This window comes from Indicator indicator, chromosome 6 (genome assembly GCF_027791375.1).
Source record: "Indicator indicator isolate 239-I01 chromosome 6, UM_Iind_1.1, whole genome shotgun sequence".
In the NCBI taxonomy this organism is placed as follows: domain Eukaryota; kingdom Metazoa; phylum Chordata; class Aves; order Piciformes; family Indicatoridae; genus Indicator; species Indicator indicator.
Window position 1 is genome coordinate 35,565,525 of NC_072015.1, and position 13,796 is coordinate 35,579,320.

General features: G+C 39.5%; 1 protein-coding gene across 1 annotated transcript in view; it reads right to left on the bottom strand.

Annotated features, from left to right (window-relative positions):
• Window positions 1–13,796, bottom strand: part of GABBR2 (gamma-aminobutyric acid type B receptor subunit 2) — a 498,889-nt gene that overhangs the window by 158,479 nt on the left and 326,614 nt on the right. The window lies entirely within an intron of this gene.

A 13,796-nucleotide genomic window follows, 5' to 3' on the forward strand; every position in this document is an offset into this window, starting at 1 on the left:
TGGAAGCCTACAGCCAAACCTGAGAGCCTGAGAAATCACCAGGAGGCGGAACAATCTCCTCCCTCTAGAGGCTCCACACAGGCCAGCTGCCAAGAAGGGAAACTGCACAAAAGCAAACAAAGAAGTCAAAATAAAATGTACCTTATATTGAGATGCAAAAACTGGGGGAGAGACAATGGCTAAAGACAGGGAAGGCAAAGCAAGAAAAAAGGAAAGCCAGCCTTCTTCTGGCCATTTTGACCATGTATGCTGGGCCAAAATAGCTGGGTTATAATAAAAAAACCAATCTGATTTATGGATGACCTAAAAGCACTCTTTTCCACTGGAAACCAGCCTAGTTTCACATCTGATCTCTGGAGAGTTTGAAACTTTTAATTTGTAACTTTAAGGCATGCAAACCCATGAGAAACTAGGTGTTGTAGTAAGATGCAAAACTTGGGATCTATTATATATATTAGGGATAATCTAAGTATTTCACTTCTAAATACATTATCTAGTATTTGTGTGGTGGTGCTTTTCCAGACATTTTCAGAATTTCCAGGTTTGTATCCATTTTTGTTGTATCCAGAGCATAATTTTGTTGTGGAAGAGAATTGTGATTTTTAAGCAGGCATAAAAGTATCAAAGCAGGAAAAAAATGTTAAAGATAACCCACTCGAAATGCATTGCTAAAACAGTAAGAGACAGAAAATGACTCTATGGTTCCTTAACACAAACAAACAAATAAATAAATATGTATGGTCAATAATGGAGAATTAGTGACAGAAAAGTACACATAGAACCTTGAGTCTTGGAAAAGGAGAATGTATAGAAATGGACAGCCAAAACTGCCCCAAACTGATACCACTGTGCACCATGGAGGGACATACACCTTTGATGTGCAAGTGAGAACTTGGGGGATGCTCTCTCACTGAAACGAGAACTACTAGTTTGGAGAGATGTGCACCAAGGCAAAGAGTTCAGATATTCTACAGGACAGGTGTGTGTATGAGAACCTGCACCCCTAGAGGAAAGGGTGTGATGGTAAACCCATGCCCTGCAAGCAGGAAGTGCCTGCACGTAACTCAGCACCTGCTTTTATTAGGGAATGTTGGGCTTGTGTCTAGAAGACTGTTTAGAAATCTCTTTGTATATACTAACATCTAACTACCATCTAATGTTGTGGCTTACTCTTTAGCACTGCTGATACTGACCCTGAATGTGCAGTTCACCAATACAACCACCATGAGAGTTTTGCCACTTTGTGACATTCTTGAATGCAGCATTGAAACAGAAAACATAACCCCCCCTCAACAAGAAAGGAATAGATATTAAGGTCAGTAAAGTATTATTTTAACTTAAATAATTTTTAAAGCTTTTCCTTGTAACTCATTATCATGCATCATGATAATAACTTCAGCAATACCCTAGTAGACCAACTCTGAGTGATTTAAAAATACATTTCATATCAACATGGGCATATTAGCCAGTTAAATCTTTGACTTCACATTAACTGATCTGTGATAACCAGTTCAGTGTTTTTTGCTGCTATTAATAAGTCTTCAGTTCTTTTATGTACCATTTAGTGATATATTTGTCAAACAGATACATGTTTTTTTCGTGTCTTTAGTAAGAGTCTGTGTTTTGTTCTCACTGAAACAGTAATTGCTTCTTTGGAACATAATAAATTCAATTATGCTGATAATATGTTTCTAACCCAATATTCAGAAAATGTTATTTCTAGCATGTTTGGTTCAAAAAGTTTTATGCATTCCTGATCTGGATTGTGCAAATTAGAATAACATAACCGTTGGCTATATTGGAAATATTCTATCTTACATATATCAGAAGACTTTCCCAAAATGAGATTGTTGTTGCTGGGAATGAGATGGTAAGTTTCACATGAAAGTTAATTTTTAATTTTGAAGAAAATTACCTCGAATTTGTCTGCTATAATTCATTAAGGCAGCCAGTGAAGTGAAAAACTTAGAAAACAGCAAAGGCTTCTTGGATTCATATAATCTGCCCATTTATAGTCTTAAGTGCATTATGCCTCCAAATGCCACTCATTTGAAAGAACATGATAAAAATAACAGCAACAACTGGAGAGCATGACCACGATGTTATACCATGATCACATTATACCATGACCAGGATCAGTAATTCTCTCATGCTAGAAGTTTTCAATGATGTGTTTCAACAGAAGAAGCTGAGAAAGATCATCCTCCCCATGCAAAACCAGTAAACCTTCCTATGCTTCTACAGAAGATTAATTTGTAAAAATAGTTGTTGCTTATCTTAGGTCATTACAAAATTTCCCATTCCTTCACAGAATTTTAGGCTACACCATCCAATTATCTGCTTATATTTTTTTTTGTTATTTCTTCCTTTTTTTCTGAATAAGGTGTTTTGACTTAATGCATTAATCCTAATATTTTGTTTGTTTGCTTGCTTACTGTCATTCAAAGACAACTCATGTCAAAGGAGAGAATATTGTTTGGTACACAACAATCAAGTATGTCTATGCAGATGTTAAAATGTGGTTTCCTAGTTCTTTTTTCTTTATACTTCCTACACTATTTTGGGTTAGGGTCTATTTTTGAAAATACTCTGTATGCACCCATGATTGGAATTTGTGCTTTTTAGGAATTGCTTGTCATAAGCTCTTCACATTACTTGTAAAAACTGAAAAACACAAAAATATTTCTTTAGCAGGCAACTCAGCTGACAACCACTAAACACTGAAAATGTCTCCACAAAGTAACAGACCGTTCTGGGTCATTTTCCAGACATTTCTTTAAAACCAATAAAAAAACACAAGAGTCACTGCGCTTATGAACAAGATCTTGTAGAAGTATTTCTTTTCAACTTCCCTTTGCAGCAAAATGTGTCTGTTTTAAACCCATCCAATAAGCTGCTAGAGATCGTTTTTTTTTTTTTTTTTTTAAGACAGACCGTTCTTCCATCATATAATAAGCATTTATATTTTAACTGATAGAAAGTTACTTCCATTTGCATTATGTTTCCTCTAAATCTCAAGCTTTAGCTGGCTAGGGGCTATTTAATCTCTTCACACAAATCTATCTGCACCTTTCCCATCATCTTGTTACATGAATGGGAAAGTCGCCACTATTGATATCTCTGTGACAGCTCTATCAAGTCATTTGATTTTACAACTCATTATTAATAAAAGAAGCCATGTAATTGTGAATGACTTAGTACAAGGAAATCAGTAAATGGTGAAAGCATCAGCAACATCCTGAACAAAAAAAAGGAAAAGTCTCTTCTTGTTTACTTGCTCTAAGAATGAAACTTAGAAGCCCCTCACTATTTTAGGTGCTGTTAACTTTCAGCTAAACAATAATATTTGAATTGACTTCAAATAATTTATTTTAATACAGTTGCAATTCTATTAAAAACTATAGAGTAAGGTTATTTTAGAAAATGGGCTGAATTTATGAAAGGTACAAAGTTTCACTTTAGAGGAAATTTCATCACTTCCCTGTATTTGACCACCACTGCATATGCATACAGAAGACCACATAGTCATGAACTGATGAAGACTGACTGGGAAAGTATCGAGCTCAGGAAAACAGTGACAAAAATTTCAAATAAGGAAGTGGTGCAATTCCACTCCTCTTAAATTAAAAAATAATTTTAAAAGTCTTCTGAAGTTAATACAATACACATTCTCTTTTTTTATGTGCGTGTTGCAGCTTTAAATCTGCTACACTAATCCAGTTTGCCAGTATCAAGCAAACAAGATGAGATTAAAGACTTGGAAAGAAGAATAAAGAAACCCAAATACCAGCATGAAGAACTTCCACATGTTGCATAAAAAACTACAAACTTCTTATCAACTAGCCAAGTGACTTCTTTTTTTCATTTGTTTTGGTTTGGTTTTTTTGTTGGTTTTTTTGTTTTTTGTTTGTTTGTTTATTTGGGTTTTTTTGTAACAGCTATTTGAATGGAATAATGAAACAGCTTGGTTCTTTAACAATTTCTTCTACAGTTAGCAAAACATTTAGGTTACGTTTCTGCAGAAGAATCACTCAGTTTTGAGATTCCTGCAAGCTTCATTTATACTATCTCAAGATACTACCTCTTTGAAATAAAAACTTTCAAATCTTTCTTTCACAAGGACTTAACACTCCAGACACTCTCCAGCTTAGTTTATGAGAGTCAGACTAATTCATTTGGGGGATATTAATAATTAGCTAGTTTTGCACATGTCCCAAGTTGGACGCTGCAGCACCCACAACTGTTAGGCTGCAGCTGAGCATTAGTGCTGGGCAGCTTGGTTGCATCTTAGTATTAGACTCAGGCACTTAAGAGCAGCAAACGTGAGAATAAACCACACTGTGAGTTTGGCCCTGGAGAGCACAATTATCTCTAAGCAGACAGTTCTGTTGATTTCTGTGGACTACTCATGAGATGAAAATTAAGCACCTTCTATTTTTCATGGCAAACTGGAGATATAAAGGATAATTACCACGAACAAAAACATGTCACCACAACTTGGGGCTTGATCCTGCTTCTATTAACCATGGCAAAATCCCCAGTGTGAGCACAGGCAGGCCACAAAGAATGAGTTCATCTGTTTATTCTGTTCATCTGAATTATTCTTTTATCATTTATCTAAAATATTTTTGACACGTTTATAACTTTTAACTCAGTCTTTAGAATTTGTGTGGCACTGGCACAGTTCTTGTAAAATGTGGCAATAACATTAGAGAATTGAATCCTGCTGTTTCCACATAAATTACATACAGTGGTTCTTCACATGCTGCGAGATCTCCTGTAGTGATTTCTTAATAAATTTCAGACCATTTTTTCATGGGTAGTGTAAAAGATATTACAAGTGCTCCTGATCCTGTAATGAGGATTTAAAATATGTCTGTTGTCTTACTGAAGAAGAGGCAAAATATTCTAAAAACACTACCTTAATAAATCTCTTGCAAGGTTGTGGTATATTTCCTTCAGTATATGAAATATTTTTCTTTCAAACATCTATGCAGCCAGCCTTGTAACTTCTGCCTCTACTTCCTTTTTTTTTTTTCTCCAAGAAACGTCACTGACTAAAATAGAAGCTGATCAGTCTCCTGTTAAACTCAGTAACAGAACTGCCTCTGAATTAAATAGCAGTGAGATCAGTCTCAGACTGAACGACAGTGAGAACAATTATGGAACTGATTACACAGTAAGGAAGATTAAAATTAACAGCTAAACAATTAAGTAGGAAATAACCTAAAGAATACATGCAAAATGAAAAAGGCCAGACTAAAAATACAAACAATGGCTGTGGTTTCCAGAGACAAAGTAGTGGATTAGAGCTCCAAATCCTCTTGCAGTTCAGTAGGAGCTGAGCCTCTATCTCTTGCCTTTTTAAATCCTGATTTAAATTAAGTAATTTGAGGAAAAGAATTGGCAGATACAAAGTCCAAATGAGGGGAAAAGTCCCCATGACCTATGGCGATGCCTGAGGAGCGTATAGGGTACACCTCACATCCACTAACCAATTATCAAGTCTAGATGCTATTTGGTAGCACAGGACCTAGTCGAAGTGGCTCTTGCCCATAGTACACCAAGACATCTACACCTTTGAGATGGCACTGCCTAGACATTTTTCTTTTAGTCAGTTCTCCCTTGAATGGTTAAATAGAGAAAACTTGAAGTGACAAGGGGAGATGAAGTAGAAATAAATAAATAGACAATAGGATTACACATCTTCTCCCTCACCCTGCTTTACCTTCACAGGCAAGTCCCTGCTTCCAAAGTTGCTCTCAGCCAGCTCCACAACTTTCATAGTTTTAGCTAATTGCTCACTGTTGCTCTGCATCCTGGTCCCAATACCTAGGAACCCATTCCATAACCTCTCACACCTGCCTTTTCTCCCTGCTCTTCACTGCAGCCTTTGTTTCTCTGATGTGGCATTCAGGATGTGTCCCCACTTTTATAGCACCTTGCAATCCTCACCTTGTACAGGTTCAGGGTTTCCCAAGAGAATCATAGAATCACAGAATGAATAAAGTTGGAAAAGGCCTCTAAGTTCACCAGGTCCAGCCATCAACCCAAACCACTAAACATCGCCATGCCCACTATACCATGCCCCAAAGTTCCATGTTTACATGCTTTTTGAACACCTCCAACTTTGAAGATGACTCCACCACTTCCCTGGGTAGCTTATTTCAATGCCTGACCACTCTTTCAATAATGACATTTTTCCTAATACCCAATCTAAGCCTCCCCTGGCACAGTTCAAGGCCATTTCCTCTTGTCCTATCTCTAGTTACTTGGAATAAGAGGCCTACCCCCACCTCACTGAAACCTGCTTTCAGGTACTTTACAGAGCAATATGGTCTCCCCTCAGCCTCCTCTTCTCCAGGCTGAACAACCCAGCTCCTTCAGCCATTCCTCATAAAGATGTTTTCCAGACCCTCCACCCAACTGACCTTTGCTCACTGATCCAGCCTGTCCAGATACCTCTGCAAAGCCTCTCTACCTTCAAGGAGATCAACACTCCTGTGCAATTTGGTGTTCTCCGCAAACTTATCAAGGGAGCACTCAATTAATATCATTAACAAATATATTATCATCAAGATCATTAACAAATATATTAAACAAGACTGGCCCAAAGCCTGAGCCCTGGGGAACACTGCTTGTGACTGACTGCCAGCTGGATTTAACTCCATTCCCCACAACTCTCTGTGCTCGGTTGTGCAGCCTGATTTTTACCCAGCAAAGAGTACACTTATCAAGGCCAAGAGCCACCAGCTTCTCTAGGAGAATACTTTGGGAGACAGTGTCAAAGGCTCCTCTACAGTCAATAGGGTAGACAATATCCACAGCCTTTCCCTCATGCACTAGGCAGGTCACCTAGTCATAGAAGGGGCTCAGATTGGTCAAAGAGGACCTGCCTTTCATGAACCCATTCTGAACTGGGCCTGATCACCTGGCTGTCCTGCACATGCTTTGTGAGCATGCCTATGATAAATTGCTCCATAATCTTCCCTGGTACTGAACTCAGGCTCATAGGTCTCTAGTTCCCTAGATACTCCTTCTGGCCCTTCTTGTAGATGGGCATCACATTGGCAAGCCTCCAGTCATCTGGGACCTCCCTTGTTAACCTGGACTGCTGACAGATGCTGGAGAGTGGCTTGGCAAGCTCCTCCACCAGCTCCTTCAGTACTCTTGGGTGGATGAAAGGTGCAATATGGACCATGGAGTTCCACCTTGCCTAGCTGTTCACTCAGAAGGGCAGACATAACACTGAAAAAATCAGTAAAAAAGGACAACACCTGTCTTTCACATTGTTACAACACAGAGAGTCAGAAGTGTTCACAATCCATAATTAAGAATAAATTAGCTGAAAAACTCTGAGTGCTTCTGAAGAAAGGGATACTTTTAAAGGTCACATTTTAAAGTATACCATTGAGAAGATAAGGTTCATAACATCTACTGTTGCAATGAATGTACATGCTCTCAGGATATCTGACTGAGAAGAACACAAAGCCTATATAGTAAGACACACTGCAGTAAGTAGCTGGACTTTGTCAGTGGTACCTCTATTCTTTCCTTTTCTCTTTCTCTCTCTCCATTCCATCCCACTGTTTGGTTCCTTCTTTCAGTACAAAGCCTGTTTCCAAATGCTTGCATCATGGCTGAGAGCAACTGACTAAATTTGAAAGTCTATGAGCACCCTGGGATGGATGAGGGCACTGTTGAACACCTCAGGTATGCAAAAACCTTCATGTGCTCTTTTTACTTTATCTAAGGCAAAGTTAATGATAGGGTTCAGTGAGGTCACTAGGAATTACCAAAATTGTTTGGTTTTAGCAATTCATCTAAAATTATGTTAATTAATGAGGTAAACAAGATAAAGTATGCTTAATTTTAGTGACTGTGTAAATGGAAAGACTTAGATCTGTTTATCTTTGATGTAATACCTTTGCAGAACTCTGGACTGTAAAGGAGACTGGAAGACAACCGTGTCTCCAGAAAAGATATCTCACAGAACAGGGTGAATCTTATACTGAACTACTTCAAACAGATTATTTGCCCCTTCCTTGTCACTCCACTCACACAGTACAGCACTGTCTCCAGAAGAAAATGTTGCCACACACCAGGACTGAAGAGAAGCAGAGTTGTTCAGTCTACTGCTACCTGATACACCAGACATTTCCGGGTAGAAACTATGGGCATTTTACTGCAACTGGAGTATTTAAAACAATCTTCTTATCAGACCAAAGCTAATCACATATATCCAGTCAGTGTGAGTATATTTTTATTTATCTACTTGAGGGAGATGCATACAAGAAAGGAGGACACTCTGCCCCTCCTCAGGGTCATAGTTTCCTTTCCTACCATAGCTGTTGCAACTTGCAAAGACAGTACTAGTCTTAAAGGTAAGGCATGAAATGCTGGTGGACGAGAAGCTCAACATGAGCTGTCATTGTGCACTCGCAGCCCAGAAAAGCCAACCAGATCCTGGGCTGCATCAGGAGGAGTGTGGCCAGCAGGTTGAGGGAGGTGATTCTCCCCCTCTGCTCAGCTCTGGTGAGACCCCCCCTGGAGTACTGTGTCCAGTTCTGGAGCCCCTATTACAAGAGGGATATGGACATGCTGGAACATGTCCAGAGAAAGGCCACCAGGATGATCAGAGGGCTGGAGCACCTCTCCTGTGAGGAGAGGCTGAGAGAGTTGGGGCTGTTCAGTGTGGAGAAATGAAGGCTCCGAGGTGACCTTCTTGTGGCCTTCCAGTATCTGAAGGGGGCCTACAAGAAAGCTGGGGAGGGACTTTTTTGGATATCAGGGAGTGACAGGACAAGTGGGTAGATTCAGACTGGACGTGAGGAAGTTCTTCACCATGAGAGCGTTGAGAGCCTGGAATGGGTTGCCCAGGAAGGTGGTTGAGGTCCCATCCCTGGAGGTGTATAAGGCCAGGCTGGATGAGGCTCTGGCCAGCCTGATCTAGTGTGAGGTATCCCTGCCCATGGCAGGGGGATTGGAACTGGATGATCCTTGTGGTCCCTTCCAACCCTGACTAATTCTATGATTCTAAGTCTAAATCTTATGGTCCTATCTAAGATTCTCTCTATTTTTAAGTATCTCTATTTAGTCTGTCAGCTTAAACTCTGTCCACAGGATATGTCACTGGCATTGCTAATTTCAAGCCTCTCTCTTCCATATAATGAATGCTTTCAATTGTTTTTTACACTTCCTTGCATTTTTCCAGCTGGTATCACTTCTTGTTTCACATCCTTACTCTTAAGTTCTTTCTCACAATGACACCATGGTAATTCTGAGATTAAAACCAAAGATAATTCTTCTCTCTTTCTTATCTGAGGCACTTTCTACTTTGGCACACATAAGCATTTAACAAAATATTGTATTGCTTTTCCTTTTTCTTTATAACCAATGGAGTTGCTATTAACTAAGACAGGATTTAACAGTTCTGTAATGCACTGACAACTTTCTTAGAATTCACTCAGGATAATTTTAATTCCATGTAATTGGAATTTTACAACACGACACCTAATCTCTAAATCTGACATGGAACCAAATAATGCTACATTTAATGAATTCTTATCATAAGAACACAAATTATTATCTATTTTTATATACTTGATTACTTGTCCATAGAAAATGGCTAGGTAAAGGTAAAAACGAGTTAGTTCTTGGTTCTATGTTTGGTTCTGTGTTTCAGCATATTGACTTATATACCACATCCTCCTACAACCAGTGCCTCACAGCATCATGGTATCACAGTGTATCAGAGGTTGGAAGGGACCTCCACAGATCATCAGGTCCAACCCCCCTGCCAGAGCAGGATCACTTGGGGTAGGTCGCAGAGGAATGCATGCAGGTGGGTTTGGAAAGTTTTCAGAGAAGGAGATTCCACAACCCCCCTGGGCAGTCTGTTGCAGTGCTCTGTCACCCTCACTGTAAATAAGTTCCTCCTCATTTTGAGGTGAAATCTTCTATGTTCATGTTTGAACCCATTGCTCCTTATCACTGTGAACCACTGAAAAGAGCCTGGCCTCCTCCACTTGACACCCATCCTCATAGAGTGGAAAATCATTGTACAACTTATCAAGCAAGGTCTTCAAAATTTGCAGGTATTATTGATGTAATTTGGGATCATGTTTTGGTATCCTTGTAATACTACAGCATAAAACATATGTCATATACAGATGTAGGTTTTAGAAAAGTGTAAAAGACCAAAGATTGGAAAGCACATCACTCTCCAAACAATGCTACAAACACTGTGCTATAAAGGAAGCACACACACTAGATTTGGCATTGTCATATCCACAGTTTGGAAAACATATTACCCCTCTTGGGTAGACTCAGGAGTATGTAGTGACCTCATATAAGTGTTGTAAAAGAATTATCAGAAAATTAAACGGGGACCATATATAATGTATCTAATTTAAAAAAAAAACTTGCTACTGCATATATACCACTGCTCTGCTGAGAGATAATCACTTTTGAAATACAAAGGACAGAGGGTGATTACTTGGCTTAGACAGGGGATAACACTAATGACAGATTTTTAGTTTTTCATGTGATTTATAAAGGCCAAATCAAAATTTTTACTTGCCTACAAAAAATTATTTCTCTTCACTGACATGGCTCTTCTCTGTGCCTGAGATGTACTTGTTACACCCATGGTTTTGGCTGAATGGCTTTCATGATCAGTCTCCATTGTAGCTGGTTGCTTTAAAGACTAAGCCACAGTCATGCATAAAATGGGAATTTTATACTAATCTCTAATATGGCTAGAATGGGTAATCAAACCTGTGCATTTCCAGGGAAACAGATGATCAAGAGAGATTTGCACTGGCCTGATCCTGTAAGAACCAGTATATGTAAGTCATCCTTATAAAAGTACTAAGCATATTATCCACATGGAAATATGGATATTCATGACATGGAGCCAAATGTGCATGTACATGTACAAGACACGGAGACAAATCTAACATGCTATACCCAGCACATGGTTTTGGGAGAAAGGAGAAGAGTTACTAAACAGAAAAATATTTGTCTCCCATGTTTATTAATCTCCCAACATTAACTCAGAGTTTTCTAGGTACAAGGAATGTCCATTGCCACAGTCAGTGGTGGCCATGTAATGAATAATGAGTATTTCAAAGAGAAGCATGGAATATGAAAAAGTTATAATTGGAGTAAGATATTTTACAAAACTTGTCTTAATAAGCAGGAAATAAGAAAGAAAATTCCTGGTGCATTGCTTCAGAAAGGTTTCTTTCATCTAAGGGTCTAATAGTAGCCATTGACAGAGCTGGCATTCATAAGCTATATGAGTAGCCACACACCAGAAAGCACAATCAGAAATGCTTCTGCACTGGATTGAAAACTTGGGGAGAAATCTCAGAATATCTGCACTGGTAAAGTAACATTTAGCTATGTTAAAAAAATAAACAAACAAAAATAATCAGTACTTAAGGCATGTGCCAATTCTTGTTAAGTTTGGCTTTAAGAGCACAGTATTCTCCCTCACACCTTTCTTTTATTGGCCAGTTGAGTAAATCAGTTGTCTTACTCAAGTGCCTGTCCAGATCTTTCCCTCTATCGGGGAAAAAAAAGGTAATATGGCTTTCTATGGCAAAGTGACTATGTCAGAAGATAAGGGACATCCCATGGATGTGATCTATCTAGACTTATGCAAGGCCTTTGACGGTCCCCCACAATATCCTGCTTGCCAAGTTGGAGAGATATGAATTTGATAGGTGGATTGGTCAGTGGATAAGGAATTGGCTGGATGGTTGCATCCAGAGGGTAGTGCTCAATGGCTCAAAGTCCAGATGGAGAGCAGTGACAAGTGGTGTCCCTCAGGGTTCTGTACTGGGACCTGCGCTGTTTAATATTTTTACCAATGACATACTCAGTTGGATCGAGTGCACCATCAGCAAGTTTGCAGATGACACCAAGCTGATTCTCAATATACCAGAGGGACAAGATGTCATCCAGAGGGACATGGACAAGCTGGAGAGGTGGGCCCAGGTGAACAATATGAAGTTCCACAAGAGCAAGTGCAGGGTTCTGCATCTGGGCCAGAGCAATCCCTACAGTCAATACAGACTGGGGGATGAGGTGATAGAAAGCAGCCCTGTGGAAAAGGATTTGGGGGTGCTGATGGATGAGAAGCTGGACATGAGCAGGCAGTGTGAGCTTGCAGCCCAGAAGGCAAATCACATACTGGGCTGCATCAAAGATGTGTTGCCAGCAGATCAAGAGTACCTGGAGTACTGTGTGCAGGTCTGGAGCCCTCAGTATAGGAAGGACATGGACCTGATGGAGAGGGCCCAGAGGAGGACCACGAAAATGATCGAGGAGTTGGAGCACCTCGGCTACGAAGAAAGGCTGAGGGAGCTGGGGGTGTTCAGCCTGAAGAGAAGGCTCTGGGGACACTGGAGGTCAGACTGGATGACCTTTGGACGTCCCTTCTGACCTGAACCATTCTATGATTCTATGAAAATGGCCCTCACATTTTGTTGCTTTTAGAATATGAGAGAAGGGTTTAAATTTTGAGATGCAAGTACGAGAAAAATCAGACAGCAGAAATGTTCTAGCTCAGAAAGAGGCACAGGAATTTGGATGTTGATTCTTCTTTTCAGAGATAAGACTGAGCTGTTTCACATTTTAAAAAGGTCTTAAATTTTATTTTATATAGCTAAATCTGGATGGAAACCTGTTCCCTAGAACATCTCCAGGGTGGTAAGTACCTCTCCACTTTCTTTCCTTCTGTTCAGCAGTGCTTGTCTCCTTCAAGAGGAGGATCAGAGCCTAGTCATACAATGGTTTACAGCCTGGCACTGAAGTCAGGGACTCTGATTACAAGCCCCTCAAGGTTGAGCAGACAGCAGGACCTAAATAGTGCACCTCCTGCCATTAGATTCTTCTGCAAGAGAGGTTGAGAAAAGAATGGGGATTGATATCAACAACTGGCTTCCTAATCACACTTCTGCTCCATTAGAAGCTGTTTCACAAATAAAGGCATAATTGCTGGATAAAAAATAGATGCTGGCATCTTCCACTTCCCCTGTGCATTCAGAGAGTTGTAAAGTAGTTCAGGAGAGCTGCACAGACACGTCCTTTTGAATTCTTTGAGGCACCTCTTTTTAAAAGCTGTATAGAGGATATACATTCTACTTGCAGGAAGACAGGGTATTCTTCTCTTTTCTTTTGCTGCTAATGTTTAGGTGTCTAAAATACAGCTCTGTCCAGACCCAATTAAGGAAGCTAAGACTTTGCACAGAAAATCCTGTATGTTCACACACACTATTTCTTCCAGTGCATTATGGGACATACTGAAGAGGTCTCCTGTGTTTAAAAATGGCATAACTGACACTTGATGTTTTACTCCTGTAATGGTTCTAGTCATTAGGGAGGATTTCAGCTGAAATATTGGGATGCATGTGCACCAACTAGCTTTAGGCATACAACTTCCTTGCTTTGAATTGTTGCTTAGAAGTAAAGCTTCAGTGCTGTGAATTGCATTTTTATAGAGACCTGAAGAAGGATCAAAAGCATCATGAGGATCACTCCTGAGCAAGTCTGACATTCTTTGGCAACAAGCCAAGAATACTTTTAGGATTTTTTTTTTTTAGGAGAATATATTTTATAAATTTAAATGTTTGTATTGGTTTTGGAAGGAATATCTTTGAAGTAAAGTTCTTTCCTTTTCATTTAAATGGCCTTTATCAGGCTGCATATTACAGTGAGCTATTAAGACACTGCAAACTTCTAGGTGGATACATTTAATTCGGATTCAGAGTTGCTTGTTTGGATTA